General features: G+C 42.9%; 1 long non-coding RNA gene across 3 annotated transcripts; it reads right to left on the bottom strand.

Annotated features, from left to right (window-relative positions):
- Positions 1-410: 410 nt before the first annotated feature.
- On the bottom strand, positions 411-4,784 carry LOC119304976. Of its 3 annotated transcripts, none has more exons than XR_005148500.1 (5): positions 4,471-4,784; positions 4,270-4,398; positions 2,965-3,254; positions 1,351-2,079; positions 411-667 (listed from the first exon to the last, which is right to left on the bottom strand). It is a non-coding gene; the product is annotated as an uncharacterized LOC119304976 (long non-coding RNA). The 3 variants fall into 3 exon arrangements; XR_005148499.1 differs by having other exon boundaries at positions 4,461-4,784; XR_005148501.1 differs by having other exon boundaries at positions 1,329-2,079; positions 4,461-4,784.
- Positions 4,785-5,089: the final 305 nt, after the last annotated feature.

Below are 5,089 nucleotides of genomic sequence, written 5' to 3' on the forward strand. Positions count from 1 at the left end.
ATACGTACGAGAAAATCTATTTATATATATGCATAACGTGTACAATTTGTAGTATCGTGAAATACCAGCAAACAAAAAAATGGAATGGAAAATAAAAAAACCCAAACATTTAGTACCGGTTGGTGTTACCAACCGGTACTAAAGCCCTACGCGCACCCGGGCCTGACTCGTGCCACGTGTTCGCACTTTAGCGCCGGTTCGTTACGAACCGGTACTAAAGGGGGGGGACCTTTAGTCCCCACTCTTTAGTGCCTGTTGGAGAACCGGCACTAAAGGTCGTTACGAACCGGCACTAAAGGCCGGTTCTGCACTAGTGCCAATCAGATGGGTCCCACTTGTCATCATCACACACATTGGGCCCACTTGACAGAAATTTCAAAACTGCTCAGATTATTTTTATAAGTGGGTCCCACAAGTCAGGTTTCCATTCCACACATTTTCAAATCACATACATAATCAATATTTCAGACCCAACAGTAGAAATGTAGTTCATCAAATAACACTAAGTCTACTACAATCTGTACATAGTCTATTACAACCCCAATATTCCTACTGTTACAATATTACAATATTACGGTCTATTACATTCAAACATAAGCGACAACTCTTTGCCGAGTAGGGCTATACTATATGGCTTCAAACTTCAAATTTCATAGACCTGGAGCTCCTGTAAAAGAGTGAAGACATGGGCTACGAGCATTAGAGTCGCTATTATTCTTGGACAATCAAAAAATTATATACTAAAAGATATCTCATAGAAATGTAGATTTATGGACCAAATATATGATAAAGCAACAGATTCAGCCAACTTCAAAGACCTAGATGTTTGTGATGCATCTTCACATAACCACAAGAACACTAGATATAGTATAATATGATTCCAGGAGACCAAAAGAGCATCAATCAGGAGACCAAAAGAGCATCAATCAGTAGCAGGTATATAGCTAGCAAACTACTACTAGACATCATCGACACTTGAACCATAGCATGTCCAGCAAGGAAACAAAAAATGGGATAAGTACTAATTCTAGATAACATGTCCAGGAAGGTCATCCAATGGTTTCAGCTACATCCTAATAAACCAGCGGCACTCTAATACTACTAATTACCAGCAACAAATCAAATAGCCAAAGAAGCACCCATCCAATGGTTTCAGCCACATCCTAATAAACTAACGACACTTTAATACTACTAATTACCAGCAACAAATAAAATAGCCAAATGAGGCACCAACACTTGATCATCGACACAATAGTCGTCAAGGACTCAACCATGGCGCAAAAAGCATCAAAATCCTAACTAACCAATGAAACAGAGCATGGTTGTACCATAGCAAAGGGAGGAGCTCACAATGGTGGTTTGCGTAGCCGATGTCGAACATCCTCCGTTCCTCGCTTGCGAGGACCATGCACCTTGGTGCCTTGCATACGGCCTCCTTCGAGTCTGCGAGAGAAAGAACTAGGTGAAGGTTAGTCGCATCAAGGATGCTGCTGTTCTGGGTCAAGCTAAGTGAACGACATAAGAGATTTTAGTCAAATTAACATGTGAACATCTTGCACAATAGTAGCAGTATAAATTGTAGTAGTAAGCATGCAAGGAAACAAAACATGGGACAAATATTAGTAGCAACAAAACAACGAGGATATGACAATAGCAGTAGTATAGATTGTAGTGACAGAAGCACAAGCATGCAAACATGCATCTCATCCCAACCTAAAACTAGAAACGGTAGCAGCCATTCATTTTTACGCAGGTGTAAAACTAAACCATAAGCACTGTAGCATTTGCTAAACATGTCAGCTAAAGAAATCTATCGCGAAAGGCCTGAAAGAAGATTACATAAGCACCAAAACACCCTAACCACCACCAATTCTCTTCATAGTTGATCTGATGTAAAAAAGTAAGCAATATGATATAGCAGCAGGCAAGTAGTATATATCACTCATGGGCGTATGGGGCGAGGCGGGAGGCGAGGCGGAGGTAGTTCATGTGCTCGGTGTGCTTGCAGATGGCGTTCTCGGCATGGATCTGGCCGCCGTCGGTGTTGCCCTTCTCGATGGCCTTCTTCACCTTGAGCTTCTGTCGTTCAACATATAAACATATATAAGTAAAGTACACTAATTCTAGAAGAGAAAACACAAAGCAATAAAGGATAAATAGACCATTTCCCCATAATTTTTTTCCTGATTCAAAGATCTACAGTCTAGCCACTGATGTCTTAAGCATGTGTTGCTCGTATGACCACAGATGAGAACCAACTTTAGAGAATAAAAATCAGATTTGCTCAAATTATGCAAGAAAATCAAGGGCCCCTGCCCTCCCACTTTCCTAGAACAAAATGAGTACATGAGCAGCAGCTATATAGGACTGATGATGCATGTACTACCTGGGAAAGAGCCACCACCAGCAGTTTGTTATAGTAGCAGGGTCAGTGAACTTTCCAAATATGGATTCAACAAATGCATAGTGAGTTCACTTGTTAATTGGTTAGTTGAGTTCTACTAATAACCTATAGAGCAACTAAAAATGTGCTGCTATATATAGACACGCAGCGTAGATGAGAAAAATGGAAGACATGAATTTGATGCTATCTTGAAAGTAAAAAAGAACAATATTTATCACAACTTTGGAAAGTAACTAAATGGTGCAATGGTATAATATTTGATACGGCAACCAGGAAGTGGTACAATACAAATGCTGATTAACCAAATTAAAAAGAGTTCCCAAACATTTGGTGCTCACAGGTAGAACTTAAGAATCATTGGTGAATTACTAGTGCAATATAGAGATGCTGAAAACATACCCAAATCCGTTCAAGATTTCCGCACATTTTATTTTTGCAATGTTTTCTATGTAAAGAAGTTCTTTTCTGCAATGTTCCAGCAAACCAAATGAAAGATGCTAGTCTCACACTATGCAGAATATGAACCCGCATGAAATGCAAATGAATAGATGACCCAATACCTGCTAGCATATGTACAAGACCAAGATAACGTGATCATGCATTAGGCAAGAGAAGCTATTGATAGCGACCTCATAGCACAAAAATTCAGCAGACCAACAATGTGTAAGGCAAGACCATGGCAGGGATCTAGTTCTCCCCCCAGCAGAGTCCCTTTGGAGCCGATCAGCTCCCCACGCAAGCAGCTTTTGGATGCAATCCAAGTCCCCGCTATGAGCCATCAAATGCATAGGGTGAGGGGGCGCCATGACCCTGATGATCAGCCGGAGGTTGCTTCTCACCACACAAGTACCTGCATGTATCACTTGTTGGAGTTAGTTCTTTTCAATTAATAAATTCTTTTAGTTGAACAAGACATGCTCATCCATGGTGCAGTCCAAGAATACATGTATAAGACATGCTCATAAGTATTAAAACTAAGCAGCACTCCCTCAGAACAGAGGATATGTAGATGGGGGGAAGCACTGACAACAAGGAACAGTTGTCTGCACTGACAACAGAAGCTATGCTCACAAATTTATATTGTTGCTACAGGAAATGTGCCAGACATCATATAAGCATACACAATTACACACATGATACTTAGATCACAACTGATTTCCAAAGCTAATTAACAAAGGAAGTCACATTTCTACTGTAGCAATAGCCAAATGTGACTGATTTATCATGCAAAACCCACTTTCACACGCTAAACATCAAGCATTACAAACAGAGCAAATAAATACTGATGATGTGACCACCTTGACCACAAAGGCCACCACCTAGTGTACACAGCTAGACAACAGGGCGGAGAATCACCAACTTAGAATTATGAAGGGAAACCTCCAGGCATAACAGGGTGGCAGACAAAATTCCGCATAATAATACTGGTGCTGACAATGTACTGTTGTCTCACATTATATGTGTGGCATATGCTTTCAAAACTATGGTCAAATAACCATTCACCTCTGGAACGAAAAGAATATATGCAAATTGAGCAACCTGAGTGTAGATACACTACAATTTCAGATACACTGCATAACATCTGCATGGATCCAATTTGCAGGTCATTCCGACAACTGATAGGGAACCAAAATAAAGATGACAGAATAAGTTGAAACTTGAATCCCCAATACTCAGCATCCCTCGAATGCAACCAAGCCTCCATGTGCAGTTCAGGTTCAGACATGAATATTCCCCAATACTCAGCATCCCTCGAATGACCAAAGTAAACTCTACAGAAAACATACTAGTCCCACTGATCCTAAACTCCAGGAAGTGACCCAACAAATCTAGCGGGGCAGTGAGATGTGCAGAGACGATGGAACCTTCTTGAGCGCGAGGCACTGCAGCTTGGGCAGGTCCTCCTCGAGGAACTTGGCCTTGGCGCGGCGGATCTCGATGTTGAGCGTGATGACCGTGGTCTGGTTCTTCTCCTGCTTCGCTGCCTCCGCTTTCTGCAACCAAACCGATCAGATTCAGACCAGGGCAGTGGGGGTAGGGGCGGAGAGTAGGGTACCTCGACGCACTGGGAGATCTCAGCATCGACGGAGCCACAGAGGCGGGCGAGCGCGTGGAGGGTGGGGCGTCGCGAGGAGAAGACTGCGGAGAGGAGGGGGAAGGGATCGAGAGGAGTGGGGACGGAGTGGCGATGTGGTGATTAAGGGCGCGGGTGAGGATGGCAGTGAGCTCTGCCTGATGGAGTTGGCGGCGGTGATCTGGCCTCGCCGTCACCGGAAGTGGTGGATCCCAGAGAGGGCGGGGCGGCGGCGATGGGATCTGGATCGGGGAGAGGAGTGGGGGCGGGGAGGGATCTGGATCGGCTAGGGTTCACGCGCGTGTGTCAGAGAGAGAGAGGCTGCACTGGGTTGGATCGACGGATGGATTGATGTATGGATGGACGGATGGACGGATGTTTGCCACATCATCGATCCATGTCATAATGGATTCCACCAATCAGAATTCAGCCTATGTTTCTCGTTTTTATCCTCTTATTTAGGGCAAACATTCAACATATTAACCACTTATAGTTTGATAAAATGAAATAATATTGTGTACATGTGTGTATCTTCTGATGACAAACCATGTTCATCTAGGGAGTTTTCATTTTCATTGCACAGAAAAGCCGTTTTCTATTTTTCAAATGTT

Source organism: Triticum dicoccoides, chromosome 5B (assembly GCF_002162155.2).
Source record: "Triticum dicoccoides isolate Atlit2015 ecotype Zavitan chromosome 5B, WEW_v2.0, whole genome shotgun sequence".
Taxonomy (NCBI): Eukaryota; Viridiplantae; Streptophyta; class Magnoliopsida; order Poales; family Poaceae; genus Triticum; species Triticum dicoccoides.